Below are 26650 nucleotides of genomic sequence, written 5' to 3' on the forward strand. Positions count from 1 at the left end.
TTTGGCTCAAACTACGACTCGTCACTGAGCCTAGATAACGTGGTAATCAGTAGGTATAGTCACTAGGTACTATAACCATCGTGATTACGCTCACGTTATGATGTTTAAACAAACTTTGCGTTGACCATAAACTGGTCAATGCAGAAAGTCAAACGCAGTTTGACTTTAACATTAAAACGAACGATAAACACGAAAGAATACTTACAGAAGGTCCCCGCAAGGTTTGATTCCAAGTAATCTCAGGTAGGAAGTGTAAAACACAACCACTTCGAGAAAAACTCAGATCAAATGTGAGGAAATGAGCAAGACAAGGTGGGTATTAATAGGAAAGGCACAACCGTTAGGATCGTTTCTCGATAATCGAGCTTCAATCTTGGCCATACAAGTGGGCACATGGTTTTGCCATACAAGGGGTACCCAAATACCAGCCCATAGAATTAAAATCAGGGGTTAAAAACCATTGGAGAATGATATAGAGGCCAGGTTCAATGTTTCTGCAAGTCTGCTGGTTTGGGACTCCTTTACGGACCGTAAGAGGTCCCATACGGTCCGTAAGGACCCTAGGTGCTGGCAGCAAGTTTGCAAAATTGGCAGAACAGGCCCCTGTGACTCCGAACTTGGTTTTTGATGCGTTTTGGCACGTTTAAGCCCTGTTAACCAAATTTTAAGGATCTAAAATGAAGTTAAAGTATAGGGAACTTGAAACATGCTCAAAAATATGCCGGATGTCGGTTCGTTTGGCCGTACAATTGCGTTGTTCGGTTAATTACGACGGAAGTCGTAACGGACGCAAAAATGGTCCAAATTGCGCGACGAATGGATTTTTACAAGCTAATCACTAGAACATAATATTTTAATGATTACATAAATTTTTGGATGTCCGGATGTATTCAGAACGTAAGTTATGCGCGAAAATGCAAACTTATGCACTTTTTGACACTTTTAGTCCCTGAATGACCCAAAAGTTTATTTTAGCACACCAAACCCCTCAAAGCCTATTTCTAAGCTATGTTAAGGATATTTAAGGTGTGTTTAACTTATGATCATGTTCCGTAATGTTCGTTACATTTCAGATTGGTATACTTTCGTAGTTTGTCAATTTTAGTCCCTGTAAGCGAATTAACTTGAATTTTGCCATACCAGAGCCTTCAAAACTTATTTCTAAGTTATATAAAGGTTATTTAAGGTATGTTAAGCATAAATTGATGTTCCGGAGTATTTGTCGCGTTTAACTGATTACGTTTTCGCACCAGTTTGCGTATAATTCTCCAGAAAGCGATATAGAGTTTAAAATCGAATAAAAGTCAAAACATGAAAAACATCAAACACAAATAAACAAATATTGGGATCAAATCACTTTATTTCATTGATTGATAACTGAACTGTTTACAATGATTACAAGCACAGATGTCACAAATTACGCGACGAATGGATTTTTCTCATGCCAAACACTAAAACATAATATTTTAATGCTTACATAAATTTTTGGATGTCCGGAAGTATTCAGAACATAAGTTATGCGCGAAAATGCAAACTTATGCACTTTTTGATGCTTTTAGTCTCTGAATGAGCATAAAGTTTATTTTAGCACACCGAACCCCTCAAAGCCTATTTATAAGCTATGTAAAGGATATTTAAGGTGTGTTTAACTTATGGCCATGTTCCGGAATGTTCGTTACAGTTCATATTAGCATACTTTCGTAGTTTGTCAATTTTAGTCCCTATAAGCGAATAAACTTGATTTTGCCATACCAAAGCCTTCAAAACTTATTTCTAAGTTATGGAAAGGTTATTTAAGGTATGTTACGCATAAATTGATGTTCCAGAGCATTTGTCGCGTTAAACTGATTGCGTTTACGCACCAATTTGCATATAATTCTCCAGAAAGCGATTTAAAGCTTGAAATCGAATAAGAGTCGATATGTGCAAGCGATACACATATTTTTACAAATCCCAAGTATGAAATACAATATTTCATTGATTTGGTATTTGTTTGATGATTGAAGTGACACAGGTGTCACAGTTTCCCCTACTTTAGGAAATTTCGTCCCGAAATTTAATTTCAGAGGAAACTTGTGAAGACAGCTGTGATGGTTTCACTTTCAAATAATTCCATTGAACCCTTAAGTAAAACTCTGGGCCATGTTGGGGATTCTTAGCGAAATTGTCTATTATCAAAGTGAAAGCCTTGTAGTAACAAAACATGGAGTTTCGTACTATGGACGGAAGAATGTTTCTCATGAAGACTTATCATAGGAAACTTGTGTGTGCTTAAAATCAGAATTGGGGAGTGTAAGACAAAATGACATCGGTCAAGGTCCAAGACTTCTCCCGTATCATTATTCTTGTTACTATAGGTCTTAACACATGACAAAACTTCCTGTGGTTTCTGTGCACTAAATTCCATAATTATGTAGGCCTCCATAATTACGTAATTCCTTGCACAGTCCGCACAATTCATTTCATAATGCGTACAGGAAAAATCAATTGAATAAACATGAAGTGACATGACTAGACCACCAAAGGATCTTTTTGATTGGATCAGCGAACGATCTTTTTAACTAGATCAACACATGATCTTCTTAACTAGACCGTCGTATGATCTCCTTAAATAGACCACTTAAGGGATCTCTTCTATTCAATCATCACATGATATTCCTAACCAGATTTTCAAATCAATCTGTTTAACTAGACCACTCAAGGGGTCCAATTATAGATTAGTATTTTAAAACCCAAGGGACTTTACTACAACGTAGAACTCCATTAAGGATTTAAGATAGTACTGTTGGATATCCTACTATGAATCCCTCATATGAGATATGGAAGAATCTAAGAGGATTTGGATGGATCACACAAAACGTATAAGAGAACATATAAGCACATAATCACATAATTAGTTAACTTGATCTTTAATTTGTTATCTTTGGACACGGATATTTAAAGCACACCAGGAATCCAATCCGTGGATTTCATTTGGTACTTTAATCATTTCTAAGAATCTATCTATAGAAAGATCTTTAATAGGAGTTTGGCTTTGTTTCTTAAAAGAAACGAGCGTTTAAGGTTCTTGGGGAGATCAGAAGTGATCACAAAAATGACAGAATCACACAAGTAGTTCGTCTTTAGGTTGACATCATAAGGTTGCATCGAAATATTCACACAATCGCATCAGTTTTGCAGAAATAAAAACAACAAATCTTTATTTATATAACAACCGAATTGTCTTGAAATGTCAAAAGATAACAACCAAAGGAAATAACAAAACACTAATTGTTCACTGCTGCATCATTGTCTACGTTTGCCTCATTGATGTTAAATGCTCGTCCACGCGCTGGAGGTATGTTAACAAGTTTTGGGCAATTGTTTCTATAGTGAGTAAGGTCACCACAGTTATAACATAACCCCGGTGGGAACCGTGCTTGAACAGCAGCAGGGTTTGCAGCAGCTTGATTTGCATAACGGCAGACATTGATCAAATGTCCCAATCGCCCATAGTGGGTACATTTGTGACACTGCTCCTGCTCTAGATGATGACGGTTGCACTTGTTGCACAAAGGTGCGATACCAACATAGTTTTGCCTTTTGCGAGGTTGTGCTGGCTGGTTTGGTGCAACCTGTTTTTCTTGAGCAGTGATGGCGCAGTTTTGAAGCCTTACGCTTCTTCTTCTTGGATCCTTCAACCTGCTTTTCCTTTGGCTCAGCTGGAGCAGTCTTGTCGGATGGTCTTGGGTCGCCTTTTCGAAAAAGCTTTTTCTTCCTGATGTGAGATTCAGTTAAGGTGGCAGACAATTCAATGGGTTGTCTAATAGTTGTAGGGTTGCTTCCAGTAACAATATCCTGAACTAGGTCAGGAAGACCATCAATGTATTTCTCAATCTCCTTGTCCACATGTGTAACCATAGCAGGACATAGCAGGCTCAATTCCTCATAGCGGTCAGTATAGGCGCGATGCTCACCGCTGTCTTGCTTCAGGTCATCAAATTCCCTTTCTAAAGCCCTTAATTCATGACGAGGATAAAACTCCCTCATCATAAGAGCCCTAAGCTCAGCCCAAGTTTGTGCTAATGCGACCTCAGCACCACGGTCCCTCATAATTCCGTTCCACCATGTGAGAGCCCTCTTCTGAAACACACTGGATGCAAACTCGACTTTCCGATTGTCTGGACATTGAACATGACGAAATGTACTTTCAATACTTTCGAACCACTATAGGAGTGTAGTTGCTCCTTCAGAACCGCTAAACTTGAGGGGGTTAGCTGAATTGAAACTTTTGAAATTGCAGGGAGCATTCTGGTTGTTATTGGCTTGGTTCACTTGAGCTATAATGTTTAGGAGTGCGGCAGCCATATGCTGTGCCAAAATATCTGCCATTTCGGCATTTGAGAGCGGATTTTCGCGTCGAGGAGGCATTCTAAAAGGGGAAACAGGAAGGAAAACAAGTGAAAGGATTAGACAAAAAGAATGAGATGAGACAAAATTGATGAAAGCAAAGATGGTGGTCATTTGTTTGTTACTACAAAGCAACAAACGACACATGGTGATTAATCAAAGTAAATGGGTCAAAAATAATGTATCACGAAGACATGCTCGCCTATAAGTGGACACTCACCCCAAGAGTTCCCAGGTAAGAGTGACTGGTCCGATACTGCGGATTTGTACGAACACTCTAGCCTTAGACAGAAAACTCAGGGTACAGGCACCCACCCTTCCAGTTTGCACGTGTTCACATTATTTAGACCCAACTTTGACGGGATTTTGAAAACTTAAAGGGTTCAAAACCATATAATAAATCATCCTAGAACAGATGATTAGTTTTCAAAGTGGGATAGAAATTTGTGCTCTTATTGTGGTTGTCACCTAAGAATAAGTGACGGTATTGTTTTAAAAGCTAAACACAAGGTAACTTGTATTAGGGTCCTAGGAAGGTTATAGTCTAGGTCAAAGAATTACTAATAACCTAATTCCATATAACCATTGGCTCTGATACCAACTTTTCCGTCACACCCCGACCACATAAAACAACAAAACGTGGCGGAAACGTCGGGGAGTGTTGTAACAGAATCATTGTTTCACAACCATGGAATAAATAATTTTGTTTTATTGAATAATTGAACTCATTGTTTTAATACAATCAAATAAGTACAACTATTATCTTTCAAGTTTTAAAGTCGCTAAGGCACGAGTCCATCCTAAGTGTAGCATATATCATCAATCATCACAGAGCAGTACCTGAAACATGTGTAAAAAAATAGGTACGTCAGCATAAAAATGCCTGTGAGATACATAGGTTTTATTGATTTAGGATTCATGACTTATAAGTTTAAAGAAAAGGTTTTAAGAAAAGTAGTCATGATCCTTGAAAAAGGTTTTCTTTTATAAATCATTTGTAAGAAATCAGATGATATAAAATAATAATACATAGGAAATTGAATAAGTAAATAGAATAAGTTTTTATAAAAATATATTGTTTGAAAAACAATATTTTGATAAAAAGATTCATAGTATATATAAAAGTATACTTTGGTTTTAAGAAAGTCGAATAAGTAATATAAAATATATTTCAGTTTCAAAACCGTTAACCCAAGTGTACTAAATAATGCCACGGTATGTAAAGTGATGAAAACACTTATATATAAGAAGTACCAGCGACGTATCTACCATGTTTTCATCACGTTACACCCGTCCCGTTATCTAAACACTAACCAAAAGCCATTCATTAAGTAAATAGTATATTAACCATACTTTAGTTGGTAAAATAAATAAGTTTTCAGTAGTATATCAAAAGTATATACTTTGGATTTACAAATAACATATTAAACTATGTTTTGGTTTGAAAATAACATATTAAAACTATGCTTTGGATTATGAGAATAACATATCAAACTATGTTTTAATGAATAACAAAATATATGTTGGTTTTTGTACAATATCCCATATGAGAGCATATCAAACTATACTTTTGGGAGTATAACTCAATATACAAAAATAATGTGATTTATGAATTCATTCAGACCTAGTGCATCAAAATACACCTTTGAGACTATAGAAATACCACAAAGGCAATCCCTATTTGGATGCAGCAACAAACTGGTTTCAGACATTCCATGACAACAGGAATGGGGTGTCAAATCCTATAGCGCTATATCATACTACCAACCGGTCTGGTGAACAAAAATAAGTACTATTCCAACAATTAATTTTATAATCTTTGAAAAATCAGTGTTTAAACCATAGATAGTCATTCAGTTTGTCAAAAGATAAGTACTAACATGTATAATCAATTATACTTTGAAATCATGAAAATACCAGATAGGTACAGATGCTTCACCCCAAAACAGTTGAAAATAGTAAAAGAGGGGACTATGTACTCACATGAGATTGCTTAGAAGTCCTAGGATAACCACCAAGCAAAGCTAGAAGATCACGGAATCAAACGGCAGCTATATAGGTATCTACATTAATAAACGGACCTATCGGAGGATCGGGTAGTACGAGGGTTCGTAAACCAAATAAGTGTGGGAACTTATGTAATATGGTTTAACAAAGCCTACATACTAAAACGAAACCTATCCTAAGTGCTTTTGACCCGTTACGACCCGTTTAGATAGCTTATGCTACTTTAACGCGTCGTTCGCGTAAAACGCGTTCGGAAAGCTTAACTAGTCCTATGATAAGTAAGAAATGCCTTAACATGCTTAATATTGTTGCTAAATCAGTTTAGATGTCAAAAATTATGTTACATAGGTTTAAAAAGAATTTTGGCGCAAAAAGGGTATTTTGGTAATTTTCCTAAGGCATAAGAACTACTTATCCTACAACTACTTAAACGATGTGACCATAAGGTATAACCTCGGAAGGTTATTCCCTATACAACTATGGTCATCTAATATGTTTGGTCGGATCCTAAAGATCGACCAAATGGGTCGGGTTCGAAAGCATAAGCGATTGTTTAGATCGCTTACTTTTACGACCCTAGACAAGCACAATTCTAAAAGCGACGAGCTAAACATGCTAGAACATGTTTAGTAAGGTTAGAAAACAGGTTTGGTATTAAAACAAATGGTTTTAATACCCTAGAGTAGTTTGGTTACAAAATACGCAAGAAAACGTATTTTGGCCGAAACTACGACTCGTCACTGAGCCTAGATAACGTGGTAATCAGTATGTATAGTCACTAGGGACTATAACCATCGTGATTACGCTCACGTTATGAAGTTCAAATGAACTTCGCGTTGACCATAAACTGGTCAATGCAGAAAGTCAAACACAGTTTGACTTTAACGCTAAAACGAATGGAAAACGCGAAAGAATACTTACAGAAGGTCCCCGCAAGATTGATTTCCGAGTATTTCTCAGGTATGAAGTGTTAATCACTCCAACTTAGAGAAAATCTCAGAATCAAGTGGGTTTTGAATGAAGTTGGGTGGGGTATTTATAGGCATGGCACAACCGTTAGGATCGTTCATCGAAAAACGTGCTTCGATATAGGCCGTCCACATGGGCCCATTGTTTTGGAAAACCATTTGAGCCCATAGATTCAATCCCCTGATTTGAAAATACCATTTGCAATGGATTTTGAAGTGTATAACAGCTGTTAACAGCTATAGAAACGAGTTTCTACATCTGGAGGGGCCTCGCGTGACGCCAAGGGGGCTAGGTGTCACGCTAAGGTCCTTCTGATCAGCAACAGTTTCCAAAGTTTCCATTTCAGTCCCCGTTGTGTATTAAGGCCATTTCCGACATGTTTAAGGCTCGTTAAGTCAACTTTAAAGCCTTAAAATGATGCCTAAACATTGTGGACATGAAACATGCTCAAAAATATACCGGATGTCGGTTCGTTTGGTCGTACGGTCGCGATGTTCGCTTAATTACGACGGAATGCGCATAAGCGTGAAAGACGATCCAAATTGCGCGACGAATGGATTTTTCTCATGCCAAACACTAAAACATAATATTTAATGCTTACATAAATTTTTGGATGTCCGGAAGTATACAGAACGTAAGTTATGCGCGAAAATGCAAACTTATGCACTTTTTGACGCTTTTAGTCCCTGAATGAGGTGTAAGCTATGTAAAGGATATTTAAGGTGTGTTTAACTTATGGCCATGTTCCGGAATGTTCGTTACAGTTCATATTGGCGTACTTTCGCAGTTTGTCAATTTTAGTCCCTGTAAGCGAATAAACTTGATTTTGCCATACCAAAGCCTTCAAAACTTATTTCTAAGTTATGGAAAGGTTATTTAAGGTATGTTAAGCATAAATTGATGTTTCGGAGTATTTGTCGCGTTAAACTGATTGCGTTTACGCACCAATTTGCATATAATTCTCTAGAAATCGATTTAAAGCTTGAAATCGAATAAGAGTTGATATGTGCAAGCGATACACATATTTTTACAAATCCCAAGTATGAAATACAATATTTCATTGATTTGGTATTTGTTTGATGATTGAAGTGACACAGGTGTCACATAAAGTCACTTGTTTTCGTTACAGGGAGAAAGGTCACTTCAAGAGGGAGTGTACCAACCGCGAAGCAAGTGGAGCTCAGAATCCTTTCAACAACAACAATGATTACTATCGAAAAGCCATCTACCATCAAGTTGCTCAACAATCATCTCAGCAACATCAACATCAAGCACAAACTACACATGGAAGACCCATAATCAAAGATTCTGGAAAGAGAGCGTGTGTGGTTAATCAGGAAGAAAAGAAGTCATTTAACTGGGATAAATATGTCTCAGCTGATGGAAAAGCTTGTTTGATTGATCAAGACGATGAGAAATTACCTGAAGGCTTTAGCTGGGAAAATTTCACATGGGATGATAATATTCCTGATCAAGCTACAGCTTACACAACTTTTGTTGCCAGAGTTGAAGAAGATAGTGATGATGATGATTCTGAGTATTATGCGAGACAAATGGCAAAACATCTGAAGATGCTGGAAGAAAGCGACAGTGAAGATGAGAAGGCAAAGAAGAAAAAGAAGAAGGTAAAAACACCGGTTAGCAGCGATGATGAGACAGTGCCGGTAGTGAGAAGAGAAGTGAAAGAAACTCCAAAGTTTGAGATTAGTGAAGAAGCCATTGCAAAGAAGAGTCCAATAACTTGTGAAAATTGTGAAGTTGTAAAGAAACAGAACAGTTCATTGATCCACAACATGAACAGATTAAAAGAATCATATGATGTGTTAAACAGGGCAATGAATATGTACAACGACACAAGTGAAGAGCAGGCTACAACAATGAAAACACTTCAGGGAGCTTTCATGGTTAAGCAAAAAGTTGTAAACAATTACATTGAAAAGTGTGCTGCTCTTGAACAAAAATTGGAACTTTAGAGAATTGAAACCGAAAGAGTTAATCGCTTGTTGAAAAGTTACTCATGTTCGTCTTATGTTATTGACAGGATTTATCCGACAGCTGAAAGCTTAAAGGCATTTGAGGACAATGATGTAACTGAAGAAAAGAAAGTCTCAGAAGAAAAGATTGAAGAAAAGACTCCAGTGAAAAAGACCAAAAAGAAGAAAGGCACTGTAGAGACGACATCTGGTAAGAAACAAGGTGTCAGTTACAACAAGTGTCCACCCCCTCTGGAAAATGGATATTTGGCTAGAAATCCAAATGATGAAAGAGTCAAAAAGGCAAAAAAACTTACAATGGGAGTCGGAGTCGTCTGTCAATTTACCAGAAAACATTGATGTCGTTTATACATCGTCTGACACTGATCAACAGTCTCAATTGATGAAGAAAGTCATGGACCATGTGTTAGATAACGATGAGACAGAAGAGTCAAAGTTGGAGTCTAGTTCAGAGTCAAAGTCTGAGTCAAGCACTTCGGGTCAAACAGAATAACAGGGCAAAATAGTTTATGACAAAGAATTTCTGTTATCAAAATCTAATTTGGATGATGAACCGTTTAAAGTTGCTTACACTTTGAATGATTCTGAAAAATTATATTCTGATAAGGAATTTCCAATAAGAGGTGTCAAAACTGAACTGATCAAAAAGGTATTCAAACTCACAGAAATTAATATTTCTGAAATAAAAGACTTATGTTTTAATGAAAAACCTAAACCTTACACCTTAAGAGTACAACAAAGATTAAACAAGAAAAAGGGTTACAGTTCTAGTTCAGGTTTTAAAAAGAAATCTAACCATAACGTTAATTTCAAAAAGAAAGATCTGGGTTTTACTCCAACAGAAAAACAGAAAAATGAAAAATATGTTCGTGATTTTAAATTCAAAATGACATTTGTTTCAGGAACGTCAGCAGATGAAGAAGAAAAGAAAGACTTCTGGAGGTAGTCAAACAATGAGTTCCTTGCAAAGAAGCAAGATGAAATGAAGAAAATGGCTGAGCAAAAGAAAGATACGAGAACCTGTTTCTAATGCAACAATGTTGGACATATTGCCAGAGATTGTTCTAAGGTAATACAATCAAAACAGGGAGTATCTCGTAAACTCAAAGAGAAAGTGGTTGAGTTTGAATCACCAATTGATAGAACCAAATTGTTTAAAAATTCTACATTTGAAATTGGTGAATGTTCAAACAAGTTTTACAAGAAGAGAGCTAAATCTGACAACCAGAAATGGGTTGTTAAGAAAGCTGCTGAAAGCTCTAGTGATGATTCTGATAGGTCAAAATCAGAGGAGCTATCTTCTAGCGATGAATCTGACTCCACAAAGTCAGATGAGCCACAAATTGTTTCAAAAAGTGAAGCTATTTTGAAAGATGAAAAATCAGTTCCGATTATGAATGATGAGGATTTTCCATCACTTCGGGCTGAAAATTATAAGAAGAAAATTGGTAAAGTTGATATTTCTAACCAATTTTATAATGATAAACAGGATTTTGATGCTGAGAAGGTCTTTAACCCCAAGGTAAAACATATCTTTGGAAAGATGATTGATCGAAAAGTCAAAGGGGTTAAAGAATTTTATGAAAAGAAGAGGAAAGGTAAGAAACCGAGTGATGGTGGCTCGGTAACACCCAAGGCTGGTCAGGCTTGGGTGGATATTTTCTTCAATTAAAAACCTGACTTGCCGGAGCTCCCAGGTTGGTAAGTGAGGAGCAGGTATCGACATCTTTCTTGAAAATTTATTCGGTAATATCAATCATACAAACAGTAAAAGGTTTGTTTGTGTTTTGTTTACAAGTGGTTAGAAGTTTTGGTTGTACATGCTTGCATATGGTAAAATCAAGGACATTAATTTGTACTTGAATTTTCCTACAATTGATTGAGAGACAAGATGATGAACCACATCCCTGAACTTGTTATTGATAAACCTACAAGTGGTAAAATCAATCAAACTTATTTTCCGGAAAAACCATTTTGATTAAAACAAACTTAAGTGTTTTGAAATCTTAATGGGAAAATAGTTTGTTGATAGGGGGAGTTCTGATTGTTTATGCCAAGTGAATGGCGATTTGATGCGATTTGATATCGGTTGTCATGTTTCTGTACAGTTTGTTTTACATTTCATGTCTTCAAGTGGGTCAAGAGTCTAGTTTGTTTTCAATTTTCTTTAATGTGTTTGCATTTTAGGGGGATTAGAAAATGTCAGAAAATCCAAAAACATTAGAAAATTTGAAAAAGCCAAAAACATGATAAAATCAAAAATGAGTTTTGTTATGAAAAGAGGAAATGATAGTACATCAGTAGACTGTCACAACATGCTAAAGAATTGAAAAATTTAAATGTGATAAACAATCTTGCTGTGGATGTGTCGGTAGATTTTTACCCATTTAGTAAATTGTGACGAGATATAAACCTAAAAATCAAACTTGCTTATTCTGTGGGTTAACAAAACTGCTTGGATATATAGGCAACCCCTGAAATCTTGTTTGAAAGGTCCCTTATTCTGACATATTAGGTCTTTATGCTCAGTGATATCTGGGGTATTATCCCGGGACTTCTTCTATATGGAAGTACTGACCTAGTCCCCGGATAATGCTTTCCGCAAATGCTTGAAACACAGCATCGCCCTCAGCAAGCTGATGAAACAATAAAATTGATAGTCGCTGCTGTTGTAATTAAAAGATCCTCTAAAGGGGACACACCGAAAAGTCGAAGCCGTCATCTCTTTGCGTATACGGAAGTATCGACCTGAGCTCTCACGGCCCTCGCACTTAACCCCTGAACAGATATCATCTGTGGTATACTCACCTGTAAGACTGAATATTGGGATCTGGATACGGGAGTATATTCAAGTAGTGGGACACACGAATAAGATAGTTCTTAAGACATTAATATCGTATCTCGGATCAGTTGAACTTTGTGTGAAAATTTAAGTGGATCAGTATACTGACAATCTAGGTAAATTGTTTAGAGCTTAAAATGAAATGAAGCTTAACGGTGTTAGTGATATGTCTCAAAAACTGATATGATCCTCTTACACGAACTCACAAAAATATTGTCTGTAAATATTTTCATTTCTGCTTGTTGTTGCTTTTACACTTAGTGTGAGTCTTTGTCTTTACAAGTGGTGTCAGTTAATTTCTTTCAAAAAAAAAAAAAAATTCGGTGTGTTTTAGCATAAATTTTGAAAAATTCAAAAAGATTTTCGACGACTGATATTGAAAAGCTGATTTTCAAAATTCCAAGTGCTAAATATGATGAACAGATGGTTTGGGAAAAAATGTGTTGTTTTGATAAAAAATGATATAGTTTCAAGTGGTTCATCAGTATCTAATTGTTTGATTAGTTTGTGATAGGATTTTCGAATGGTGTCTATATGCTTAAATGTTTATCATAAAACTTATGTTTGTGGTAGAGTGTTATGCAGGAAAAGTCAGCATTTGAGGGGGAGTGCATGTTGGTGATGATGAATTTATAGATGTCAACATCTAAGAAAAGAAGTTTGTTGCTGATAAAAGAGAAGGAGATAGAGATAGAAAGAGAAGCCCAGAGACCGATCAAGACTGAAGAAGTGAAGACACAGCATTGTCATGACTCGATAGTCGACTCGTCAACATCTGAGGGGGAGTCTGTTGGTGCATGCATCTGTCGACTTCGTCTTGTATCGAGTCTTAGTCTTAGATTGTTAGATCAGGGCATGTTATACGAGAAAATAGGAGAATGTATGTAATTAGGATCATGATTTCGCTCATAGGGTCATAACCAGGATGTTTCGCTTATTTGTACCTAGGGTTTCGCTTATCTGTACATGTTAGGGTTTCGCTCTTGTGTGCATGTTCATTGGAGCGAAACCATCAACTCTATATACAGGGTCCAATGAGCGAAATCACAGATCAGATTCTTGTATACCATACCGAGGTGCTGCCGGTGTGAGATTTGTATGTAATCTGTCAGATATCAATACAGAAAGGTGTTAAAAGTGATTTGCTAGCTGTTTCTAAATCAGATACTTGTTTTCCGCACCTGTATCTGATCAAAACTCCTCTGAACGACTCGTTCGGGTCGAAACACGATCCTACATTATGAAATTTTGTCTTTGTTTGGTAATATACAGGATCAAATAAAGAAACAACAGGAAACTAACCAGCTAATAATGAAGGAAATACAACTCTTGAAGTCCAACTCCAAGAGATCTGCTGAGGATACTGTTACCCCTTTGCAGCCCAGGATGTTGAACGTTAGTTCAATAGTATATATAAGGATAATCAAGGCAATATCATACCAAGCCGTTCCAAGAGGAATGCTCCAGAGATACCCTCAACGGCCAGGATGTCGACTGTGAGGGATCCAGGATATGCTCCAGGATATGGCTAGAATCGCTAAGCCGGTAACTTCTCCATTAACACTAATATTCCTGCTACTAATAACTTTGAATCTTCGCTGGATACAAGTGTAACATCGGCATTGTCCAGAGAACTCCAGAAACTGAAGGATTTGATATCGAGTGTGCCTAGGGTAGTGCAGCCTATACCAGAAGTATCCCAGGATAGTCGCAGATATCTCGGTTTACTTATCGTATTTGTGATGTTGAAATCCCGAAGAGATTCCAGACTCCCAACATGAAGCTTTATAATGGGACGAAGGATCCTGAAGAACACGTTGCCTAGTATAGGGAGAGGATGGAGATAAATCCTATCCCGCCGGAACTCAAAGAAGCATGCCTGTGCAAGGGCTTCGGTTCCACTTTAACAGGATCAACCTTGAAATGGCTATTAAATGTTCCACCTCGTTCTATTACATAGTTTGCACATTGAGTTAATTTATTTAACAGTCAATTTTCTTGTAGCAGGAGTTTTGAGAAACTAACAAGTAACCTTTACAGGATAACACATGGACCACAAGAATCCCTAAGGGATTATGTTAACAAATTCAGTCGGAGTCCCTGGATATCCCGAACCTTGATGTTGCTACGACAGTACAAGCGTTCAAGATGGGATTACAGAAGGATTCTCAGTTTTATCAGGATCTTGTGATGAATCCCTGTAGCAACTTGGACGAAGCTCAAAGTAGAGCCTTGAGATACATAAGGCTCGAGGATGATAAGAAAATGCAAGAGAGGATGAATGCATCCTCAACATATGAATCAACAAACAGAAAGTCAGAATCTTCATATAAATCATACCGCTCTAAGCCGTATGACAAAAATGACTACAAAAGAGTGAACGCTGTTAAAGATGAGGATGGAGAAGAATAACTTGAACTATCAGAATATTTCTTTTCGGTTAATATTCCTGAACTAATGTATGCCATGCAGAGTTTAAGAGATAAAACAAGATGGCCAAAGAAGAATCAACAGAAGGCTGATTGTAAGGATAAGTCAAAATGGTGTGCCTTCCACGAAGACTTCGGGCACGTGATAGAGGATTGTATAGCCTTAAGAAAGTAGATAAGTTACCTGCTGAGCAAAGGCTACTTGAAAAAACTTCTTGGCGGGAAGAAGAATAAGGGCCAGGATTCTGACAAGAATCCTGAACGAGTAGCATCCCCGCCACCAGATGCCAAGATAATTCATTTTATATCTGGAGGATCTGATATATGCGGAACTTCTTATTCTGCAGCTAAAAGACATGCCAAAGAAACCAAGGCAGATAGAGGAGACAAACCAACAAGGGTGACGATGCTCACAGACGACAAAGTGATAACATTCGACAGTGACGACCGGGATAACATCCAGGATCCTCACCATGATGGTCTGGTAATTATTTTGTATATTGCTAACCATTTTGTATGCAGGATATTGGTAGACATTGGTAGCTCGGTCAACATCATTTAATTGGAAACATTGAAGAGGATGAATATCCCAGAAGCGGAGATTACCTCGACGTCCACTGTACTTGTAGGGTTCAGTGGAGAAGGAAAGTATACTGTCGGGGAGATAAAGCTACATGTGTATGTTGAAGGGGTAAACTCGATGCAACGATGCAATGGTAGCTCGGTCAACATCATTTAATTGGAAACAGTGAAGAGGATGAATATCCCAGAAGCGGAGATTACCTCGACGTCCACTGTACTTGTAGGGTTCAGTGGAGAAGGAAAGTATACTGTCGGGTAGATAAAGCTACATGTGTATGTTGAAGGGGTAAACTCGATGCAACGGTTTTGTGTATTAGGCAGGCCATGGATTCATGATATGAAAGCCGTACCTTCCACTTACCACCAATGTGTCAAGATTCCTACTCCTTGGGGAGTAGTCAAAATTGAAAGTGACCAGCAGGAGGCGAAGGAATGTTATTCCTCTTCGATGAAGGCTTCAACTAAATCTCGGGCATGATAGCAATTAAGGATACATGCACAGGATCGTGAAAACTTCGGAGTAGGGTGTCAAGAAAGTTATCCTCGATGAAAATAATCCTGATATCTCGGTGCTTGTAGGGGTCTATATCCTTCAGGATATTGAAAAACAACTTACTAACTTTTTAAAGTGCAGGATGTCTATGTTTGCATGGAAGCACGAAGATATGATAGGTATATCGAAAGATATCATAACACATTAACCTGGAATTGACAAGTCTTTCAGGCCTGTTCAACAAAAGAGAAGAAAATTTGCTCCTAAAAGGAATGCAATCATACTAGAAGAGGTATAAAGGCTGTTAAAGTCCAAGATGATTAGGGAAGTCAAGTTCCATAAGTGGTAAACAAACGTGGTGGTGGTCCAGAAGAAGAATGGGAAGTGGAGAGTCTGTGTTGACTACACAGACCTTAATAAAGCATGCCCTAAAGATCCATTCCCATCACCTCATATCGATTTCATTGTAGATGCAACTGCTGGACATGAAATGCTGACTTTCATGGATGCATCCTCCGAATATCAACGAATCCAAATGGAACTATCCGACCAGGAAAACATAGCATTCATGACACCCACAAGTATATATTGTTGCACTGCCATGCCCTTTGGTTTAAAAAATGCAGGTGCGATATATCAGAGGCTAGTTAATATGATGTTCAAGGATAAACTGGGGGACACTATGGAAGTATATATTGATGATATGGTGGTGAAATCCAAGAAAGCAGAGAATCACCTCCAGGATCTAGAGTGTGCCTTCATTATCCTGGACCAGTATAATATGAAGCTGAATCCTGCCAAGTGCCATTTCAGAGTTGGGGCAGGAAAGGTTTTAGGATATATGGTAACCAAGAGAGGAATCGAAGCAAGCCCGGAGCAGATCAAAGCTATCCTAGACCTCAAATCACCATCCAATATGAAGGATGTTCACAGGTTAACTGGGAGAGTAATAACATTGAACAGGTTCATATCAAGATCCTCAGAAAAGTGCAAAGAATTTTATGATATACTGAAAAAGAACAAAAAGTTCGAAAGAGGAGAAAGACATGAAGCTGCTCTACAAGAATTAAAGCAATATCTCTCAAGAGCACCTCTATTAATGAAGCCTGAAGATGGTGAACCTCTATCCCTATATCTTGCAGTATCAGGGAATGCAGTAAGTGTTGTCTTGGTAAAAGATCATGAAGGCTAGCAGTATCCTGTTTATTATGTTAGTAAAAGTTTATTAGATGTTGAGACTAGATACTCACACTTATAAAAACTAATATTAGCTCTAGTTATTTTGAAAAACACAGGATTCATATAAAATCTAATTATCCTATTAAAAATGTGCTTAGGAATCCTGAAATGTCTGGTAGGATGGCTAAGTGGTCTGTAAAACTAAGTGCATATGATTTAGTATATGAACCTTGGAATGCTATAAAGTCTTAGACTTTAGCAGACTTTGTGGCTGATTTTAGTAGTGATATACAAGAAGATGCTGAACTAGAAGTACAACAATTAGGTGAAAGTTCTGAATTTTAGATATTACACACTGATGGTGCATCCATCATAAGAGGTGTAGGATTGGGAATCCTGCCAAAATTGCCACAGGGGGACATATTACCCCAGGCTATTAGATGTGAATTTTCTACTACAAATAGTGAAGCTGAGTATGAAGCTTCAATAACAGGATTAGAATTAGCTAAGGATATGAATATTAGATGTTTACAAGTATATGTTTATTCCCTGTTGATTACTTTCAATGGATCATATGAAGTAAAAGGTAAAAGGTTAGCTGAATATCTTGAAATTGTTAAAAAATTAGCAGGATATTTCAAAATATTTACACTTGAACAGGTACCAAGGGAAGAGAATACTAAAGCAGACGCTCTAGCAAACTTAGGATCTACTGTCAGGATACCGGAAGGAACTCAGATACCAATACTGCATATCCTGTATCCTGCGATGGAACATCTTATATCCTAGAATAAGCAAGCAGCAAGCATCCAGGATCCTGCTTATGGATATCCTGAAATGTATCCTGAGTCCTGGATGGCTCCAATTGTGAAATATCTTCAAGAAGGAGATATCCCAAAGGATGAAAATCCCAGGCTTTAAGGATGAAGGTATCTTGTTTTAGTATAATAAATAATGTCTTGTATAAGAAATCTCTTGCAGGTCCATACCTAAGATGCTTGGAGGATCCTGAGACTAAGGAGGTACTTTAGGGTATACATAAAGGAGACTGTGGCAACCATACTTGGGGCAAAGCTTTGTTTTCAAAGGTGTTAAGAACAGGATATTACTGGTCAACCATGAGAAAGGATGCTATGGAGTTTGCTCAGAAGTGTGATGCATGTCAGAGACACAACAACATACTGCATCAGCCCACAGAACCATTATATCCTATGATATCCCCTTTGCCGTTTATGAAATTGGGGATGGATATAGTGGGAAAACTCCTAAAGGCTTCAGGAGGAAAGGTTTTCATGTTAGCAATGACGGATTATTTCTCCAAGTGTGTTGAAGCAGAAGCCTTTGTCTAGGTTAGGGATCAAGAAGTGGTATCCTTCATAAAGAGAAATATCCTGACAAGATTCGGGATACCGGCCGAGATAATTTGTGATAATAGATCCCAAATCATCAGCAAAAGGACAACGGATTTTTGTATAAGCTGGAGAATCAAGATGATTACTTCGACACCATTGCATCCTCAAGCTAATGGACAAGCAGGATCCTCAAACAAGATAATCGTTAATAACCTAAAGAAGAGATTAGGTGCCAAAAAAGGAAAATAGGAAGAGGAACTACCATTTGTCCTATAGGCTGATAGAACAATTGTGAAGAATGCTACTGGACAGACCCCATTCTCAATAGTATTTGGGGCAGAAGCAGTAATCCCAACTGAAATGGTGATATCTACAACTAGATCAAGCCTACAGGATCCTGAATCAAATCCTGATGTCTTATGTCAAGAATTAGGTACTATTGATGAAATGAGGGATGCAACAAAGCTAAGGATGGAAGCATACTAGCAGAGGATAGCCAAGTCATATAACAAAAATTTAAGGACAAGGAGATTCCAAGTTGTAGATTGGGTATTAAGAAAAGCATTTCAGAATACGACCAATCCTGCTGATGGGAAATTAGCCCCAAAATGGGAAGGACCATATGAAATTGAATCAGAATCCGGAAAGGGAGCATACCGGCTCAAGACCATGGAGGGGATATGTTGCCAAGATCCTGGAATGCCATACACCTCAAGGCTTATTACAAGTGAGTTCAGAATATGAATTCTGACTCAGGATGGTATGAATTCTATCTTATTTAAATATGTTTGATTTAATTTATTTATTATTCTTTGAAACCTTGTACTGACTTAAGCATCGAAGGGGTTTTAGCCAAGCTGACACCCACCTTAGTTTAAAGATGTTTTGTAGGGATACGTCTCAGGATGATACTCCAGGATATTTACTCAAGATGAATTGAAAGACTAGAGGATTGGCCCCCTCTCTCATGTTTAAGGGATTTATATCCCTTCAAAGGTTTAAAGGTATTCACCTTTCTCTCGAATGGGGTTTAAACACTCCGCCTGGAGCGTAAGTTATCAGGGTATAGTTCAAGATGGCAGGACCAGTTCATGTAACAGTGGTTGACAATTTAGTTATTATTGGCTATATCCTGGATCCACGGTACATAAGGATTGATCACCCTCTCCCACGAAAGGGTATTTTCATACTCTCTAAGGTTTAAAGGTTTTCACCTTTCTAAGTCTTGGAGTTTATACACTCCCGCCTGTAGCGCATGAAAACGTGGGTTTATCCCCAGCAAATTAAGGGTTTATCCCCAGTAAAACTAAGGATTTTGAACGAGTTCCAAAGATATGTTAAACTACGATTGTGTTTACACATATTTTTCTGTTGATGAAAAGTTACGAAGTCTAATCACTAAGTAAGGAAATACTCAAGTATGTTATATACTGATGCAACATCCTGCACAGACAGGGGACATCCATGCTGGGGACATTGCAAATGATCCAAAGCTTAAGAATGAAGGTTACTGCCTAAGTGTTTCTAGTATGGATTCTCACTTTTCCTAAGTTTGAAGGCCCTATATGAGTAAGTTAAGTTCTTAAGAAAGGATGTATTTAACTAACTTTTTGTCAAGCATTTTGAATGGAAATGATAAAACAGTTAAGTATCAGGCCAGTATCCTGATCAGGATATTCTGAACAAATTTTTCAGAATAAAACACAAAGAAAAGGTCGAAACTTTAGTTTATTATTAACGATTCAAAAGTTTACATTCTTGGCTTCAACTCAAACCGAGACCCATCCAGCAAGAATGTAAAGTGTTCAGAAAACATATTAACATAAACAGTTGAAGGCTTCGTCCTAAAAACACAAGATCCCTCCACCTCCAACTGTTAGATTGTTTTAAGCTTGCAGGAAATTAAAATTGTTTAAGGGTGCAGGAAAAGTAAAGTGCAGGAAATGTAAATTGTTTAAGGGGTACATGCCATTCAAATTTAAAAAAGTGGGCTCCGGCCTAGGCATCATTATCCGTCATCGCCCACTTTGCTGCCCTTATGCAGCAGCATCCTCACCGACCTTCTTAGCTCCATCACCACCAGCATCCTGACCAGCACCCGCTCCAGCCTCCACCTTCTCTCCTGCTTCAACCACCGCCTCAGCTGTCTTCGAAGGCTCACCAGCTCCAGACTTGGCAAGATATGGCACACGATTCCCTCCGAGATCCTTTAACTTAGCCACCCAAGAATCAACGGGCCAGGTTGGGCATTCGAAGCCTGCATCTTTGGCCTCATATTCCATCTTAATCCTGGCCTGGAGAAGGGAGATAAGGGCTGAATTCTTGACACCATCTCGGAAGGAAATCATGGCTTGATCATGGTCAACCTGTGCAGCGGCCGCTGAAATCAAGCTGGCCGCTGCCCAGGTCGACCATGATCAGGCCATGACTTCCTTCCGAGATGGTCTCAAGAATTCAGCCGTTGTCTCCCTTCTCCATGCCAGGATTAAGATGGCGTATGAGGCCAAAGACGCAGGCTTTGAATGCCCGACCTAGCCGGTTGGCTCTTGGGTGGCCAAGCTGAAGGATCTTGGAGGGAATCTTTTGCCACATCCAGCCAAGTCTGGATCCGGTGAGCCTTCAAAGGCGGCTGGGGCGGCGGTTGAAGCAGGAGAGAAGGTGGAGGCTGGAGCGGATGCTAGATCGGATACTGGAGCAGATGCTGGTGATGATGGAGCCAAGAAGGCTGGTGAGGTTGCTGCTGCATAAGGGCAGTGAAGTGGGCGATGATGGATAATGATGCCTAGGCCGGAGCCCACTTTTTTTAAATTTGAATGATCTGTACCCCTTAAACAATTTACATTTCCTGCACTTTACTTTTCCTGTACTCTAAACAATTTTAATTTCCTGCAAGCTTAGAACAATCCAACAGTTGGAGGTAGAGTGATCCTGTGTTTTCAGGATGAAGCCTTCAACTGTTTATATTAATATATTTTTTGAACACTTTGCATTCTTGGTGGATGGGTCTCGGTTTGAGATGAAGCCAAGAAAGTAAACTTTTGAATCGTTAATAATAGACTAACCTTTCGACTTTATCTCTGTGTTACCTTTTATTCTGAAAAATTTGTACTGAATATTTTGATCAGGATACTGGCATGAGACTTAATCATTTTATCACTTTTGTTAAAAAACTTAATTAAATACAACTTTTCATAAAAATTAATTTACTCAGATAAGACCTTCAAACTTAGGAGAAATAAGAATCCATACCAGAAACACTTAGGCAGTAACCTTCATTCCTAACCTTTGAATCATTTGCAATGTCCCCAACATGGATGACCCCTGTCTGTGCAGGATGTTACATCAGCATATAGCATACTTAAGTATTTCCTTACTTAGTGGTTAGATTTCGTAACTTTTCATCAGCAAAGAAATGTGTCTGAATACAATCGTATTTTAACATAACTTTGGAACTTTTCCAAAATCTTGTATTTTACTAGGGATAAACCCTTAATTTACTGGGGATAAACCGATGTTTTCATGCGCTACAGGCGGGAGTGTATAAACCCCAAGACTTAGAAAGGTGAAAACCTTTAAACCTTAGAGAGTCTGAAAATAGCCTTTCATGAGAGAGGGTGATCAATCCTCATATACCCTAAGGATCAAGGATATAGCGAATAATAACAAATTGTCAGCACTGTTACATGAACTGGTCCTGCCATCTTGAACTATACCCAGATAACTTACGCTACAGGCGGAGTGTTCAAACCCAATTCGAGAGAAAGGTGAATACCTTTAAACCTTTGAAGGGATATAGATCTCTTAAACGTAAGAGAGGGGCCTAATCCTCTAGTCTTTCGATTTATATTGAGTAAACATCCTGGAGTATCATCCTGAGACGTATCCCTACAAAACACCTTTAAACTAAGGTGGGTGTTGGCTTAGCTAATACCCCTCCGATGCTTATGTCAGTATAAGGTTTCAAAGCATAATAAATAAATTAAATCAAACATATTTAAATAAGATAGAGTTCATACCATCCTGAGTCAGAATTCAAAATCTAAACTCACTTGAAATAAGCTTTAAGGTGTATGGCATTCCAGGATCATGGCAACATATCCCCCTCCATGGTCTTGAGCCTGTATGCTCCCTTTCCGGATTCTGATTCTATCTCATATAGTCCCTCCCATTTTGGGGCTAGTTTTCCATCAGCAGGATTGGTTGTATATTGAAACGCTTTACTCAACACCCAATCCCCAACATGGAATCTTCTCATCCTTATATTTCTGTTGTAAGACTTAGCTATCCTCTTCTGGAATGTTGCCATCATTAGTTTTGTTGCATTCTTTGTTTCATCAACAGTATCCAACTCTTGACATAAGGCTTCAAGATTTGACTTAGGATTCCGTAGACTTGATCTAGCTGTAGGTATCACCATTTCAGTTGGGATTACTGCTTCTGCCCCAAATACCAATGAGAATAGGGTCTGTCCAGTAGAATTCTTCACAGTTGTTCTATCAGCCCATAGGACAAATGGTAGTTCCTCTGCCCATTTTCCTTTTTTGGCACCTAACCTATTCCTCAGGTTATTGACGATTATCTTGTTTGAGGATTTTTCCTGCCCATTAGCTTGAGGATACACTGGTGTTGACGTTATCCTCTTTGTTATGGGTGAAATTCTGAGCCCATATCCTGGAAAATATCTTGATATATATCTTGTTTATGTAGTATCTGTTTACATCCGGGATGCTAGTTCAGGATATTGGTAACATCCTGAATGGTATCCTCGGGATTACTAATGGATTATGTGCAGGTACGTGGGTTAGAAGCTAGCAACGTTAACAAGACTTATTCCACGGAAGACTCGGTCCAAGTCGTTCAAATGAAGACGTTGAAGCCGTATTACTCGGTCCATAACGTTCATAATGGAATATTCAGAGTAGCCCATATTTGTAGGGATTATTGTTTGTAATTCATTACTATAAATAGGTGGGTATATCAGATCAACTAGGACATCACAATCACATTTGCTACACTCTAACACTTGCTCTCTAGCAATTTTCACTTTCATACAAATTCATTGTAACACTTAGCGATCTGATCTATATCCTGCACTGTATCCTGAAGTTTAAAGCAATAAGAAGAACAAGGCAGCTGCGATTGTCAGCTCCCGAGGTTTTGTGCCGGCGATCTAGATTGATCAAGAGCTTTCCTCGTACATCTCGTGTCAACCCCTTTACTTTTTGCTCATTGTTTGATCGTAGATACAGCTCAATATCCTGGGCCGTATCCTGAACACTGTTTTTTCCAAACAACATAACCAGCATATTTTCAACACACTTTTTAGCACACTACCTCACCTAACTAATTTTATCACTTAATTGCTTCGGTAATTTTTGACCAAAACAATTTGGTGCCCACCGTGGGGCAAGTGGTGCTCTCTTTGCTAAAAATTTTTGGTAAATCGCTAATCGGTTTTCTATTTTCAAAACTCTTTGCCACATTGTACGTAATGGCCTCTAGATCAAACATGAGTTCCTCTACTGTGTCTGCTGTGACTTCTGCCACTACCGGTTCGGTGCTTCCACCACCTCCTCCAAGGATGCCAGCCTCTACACAATCTCAAGATGTTATCCCTACTCGGAGTGTCCAGGGATCTGCTCATGTTTTAGCTTCTAACGATGAAATTCTAACCTTATTTGGAAGTGTGCAGGAACAAATGAGGCAGCAACAGGAAACAAACCAAATGCTTTTAAGGGAAATACAACTCCTGAAGTCTGGCTCGAGCAGATCTGCTGAGGATAATGTCACTCCATTACACCCCAGAGCGTTGAACTTTAGTTCAGCTGTGTATACTGAGGATAACAGGGGGAATATTGTGCCCAGCCTTCCTCAGAATCATACTCCTGAAATACCCTCCTCGGTCAGGATATCAACCATGAGGAGCTCAAGATATGCTTCAGGATATGGGCAAAATCCTCTAACGGGTAACGTATCAAATAATAATAATGCTATTGCCACTAACAGTGTTGGATCTTTGCAGGATACAACTGTAACGTCAGAATTATCCAGGGAGCTTCAGAAATTAAAGGATATAATATCCAGTGTACCTGGGGTGGTGCAGCCAATTCCTGAAGTATCCCAGGATAGCCACAGGATATCTCGGTTCGTGCATCCTATATGTGATGCTGAAATCCCAAAAAGATTTCAGACTCCGAACATGAAGCTTTACGACGGAACCACGGATCCTGAAGAGCATATTGCCTAGTATAGGGAAAGGATGGAGATCAACCCTATCCCTCCAGATCTCAAGGAAGCGTGCTTGTGCAAGGGTTTTGGTTCAACCTTGACAGGATCAGCTTTGAAATGGCTCTTGAATGTTCCTCCACATTCGATTACATCTTTTGCTCACTTAGTAAATTTATTTAATAGTTAGTTTTCTTGTAGTAAAAGCTTTGAAAAATTAACAAGTGATCTCTACAGGATAACACAAGGGCCTCAGGAATCCCTTAGGGATTATGTGAACAAGTTCAGTCGGGAATCACTAGACATTCCCCATCTTGATGTTGCAACGGCTGTGCAAGCTTTCAAGATGGGGCTGTAAAAGGATTCTCAATTTTATCAAGACCTTGTAATGAACCCATGCAGGAACCTGGATGAAGCCCGGAACAGGGCCCTAAGATATATTCGGTTGGAGGATGACAGAAAGATGCAAGAAAGGATGAACTCATTCAACACTTATGAGTCAACTAACAGGAAGTCAGAATCCTCATTCAAGTCATATCGGCCTAAGCCATATGACAGAAATGAGAACAAGAGAGTGAATGCTGTCGAAGATGAGGATCCTGAAGAGTATCCTGAATTATCTGAATATTGCTTTTCTGTTAACATTCCTGAATTGATGTATGCCATGCAGGGTCTAGGGGACAAGGCAAGATGGCCTTGAAAGAATCAACAAAAAGCAGATTGGAAAGACAAATCAAAATGGTGTGGTTTGCACGAAGATTTTGGACATATGACTGAGGATTGCATCGCTCTGAGGAAAGAAATAAGCTATCTTCTAAGCAAGGGATATTTGAAAGATCTCTTAGGGAGAAAGAAGAATAAGGGTCAAGATACTGAGAAGGATCCTGAGCGAGCGGCATCACCTCCCGCCGATGCCAAGATAATCAACTTCATTTCAGGAGGATCCGACATTTGTGGAACTTCGTATTCTGCAGCAAAGAGACATGCAAAGGAAGCTAAGGCCGAAAGGGGAGACAAACCTGTCAGGATGACTACCCTCACAACTGACAAATTGATCACTTTTGATGCAGATGACAGGGATACTGTCCAGGATCCTCACCATGATGCTCTGGTAATAACGTTATATGTGGCTAACCATTTTGTACGCAGGATACTGGTTGATAATGGTAGCTCCATCAACATAATCCAACTAGAAACTCTGAAGAGAATGAATGTGTCTCCAATGGATATCACTTCAAAATCTACCATGCTTGTTGGGTTCAGTGGAGAGGCTAGAAACACAGTGGGAGAGATAAAGTTGCCAGTATACGTTGAAGGAGTCAACAAGATACAACGTTTCTGTGTGATGGATTCTCTATCCTGCTATAACATCATCCTAGGAAGATCGTGGATTCACGATATGAAGGCCGTACCATCGACATATCACCAATGCATCAAGATCCCTACCCCTTGGGGGGTTGTCAAGATCGATAGTGATCAGCAAGAGGCGAAAGAATGTTACTCATCCTCAATGAAATCCTCGACCAAGCCAAGTGCTGCATAGCAATTAAGGATGCGGGCCCAGGATATCGTGGAGAATCCGAGGCAGGATGTGAAGAAAGTTATCCTGGATCAGGATAATCCTGATATCTCGGTGCTCGTAGGGACCAATATCCCTCAGGATATTGAAGAGCAATTAATTAACTTTTTGAAATGCAGGATGTCAACATTCGCATGGAAGCATGAGGACATGACAGGTATATCTAAAGACATTATTACTCACAAGCTTGGAATTGACAGGTCATTCAAGCCTATACAACAAAAGAGAAGGAAGTTTGCCCCTGAGCGGAATGCAATTATCCAAGAGGAAGTTGAAAGATTATTGAAGTCCAGGATGATTAGAGAAGTCAAATTCCCTAGATGGCTAGCAAATGTGGTGGTGGTTCAAAAGAAGAATGGGAAGTGGAGAGTCTGTGTAGACTACACAGACCTGAACAAAGCTTGTCCAAAAGACCCATTCCCTCTGCCTCATATAGACTCGATGGTGGATGCCACTGCCGGTCGTGAAATGTTGACCTTCATGGATGCATCCTCAGGATTCCAGCAGATTCAAATGGAACCTTCGGACCAGGAGGATACTGCTTTCATGACACCAACAGGTATTTACTGTTATACTGCTATGCCTTTCGGTTTAAAAAATGCAGGTGCAA

The sequence above is a fragment of the Helianthus annuus genome, chromosome 13 (genome assembly GCF_002127325.2).
Source record: "Helianthus annuus cultivar XRQ/B chromosome 13, HanXRQr2.0-SUNRISE, whole genome shotgun sequence".
Lineage (NCBI taxonomy): Eukaryota > Viridiplantae > Streptophyta > Magnoliopsida > Asterales > Asteraceae > Helianthus > Helianthus annuus.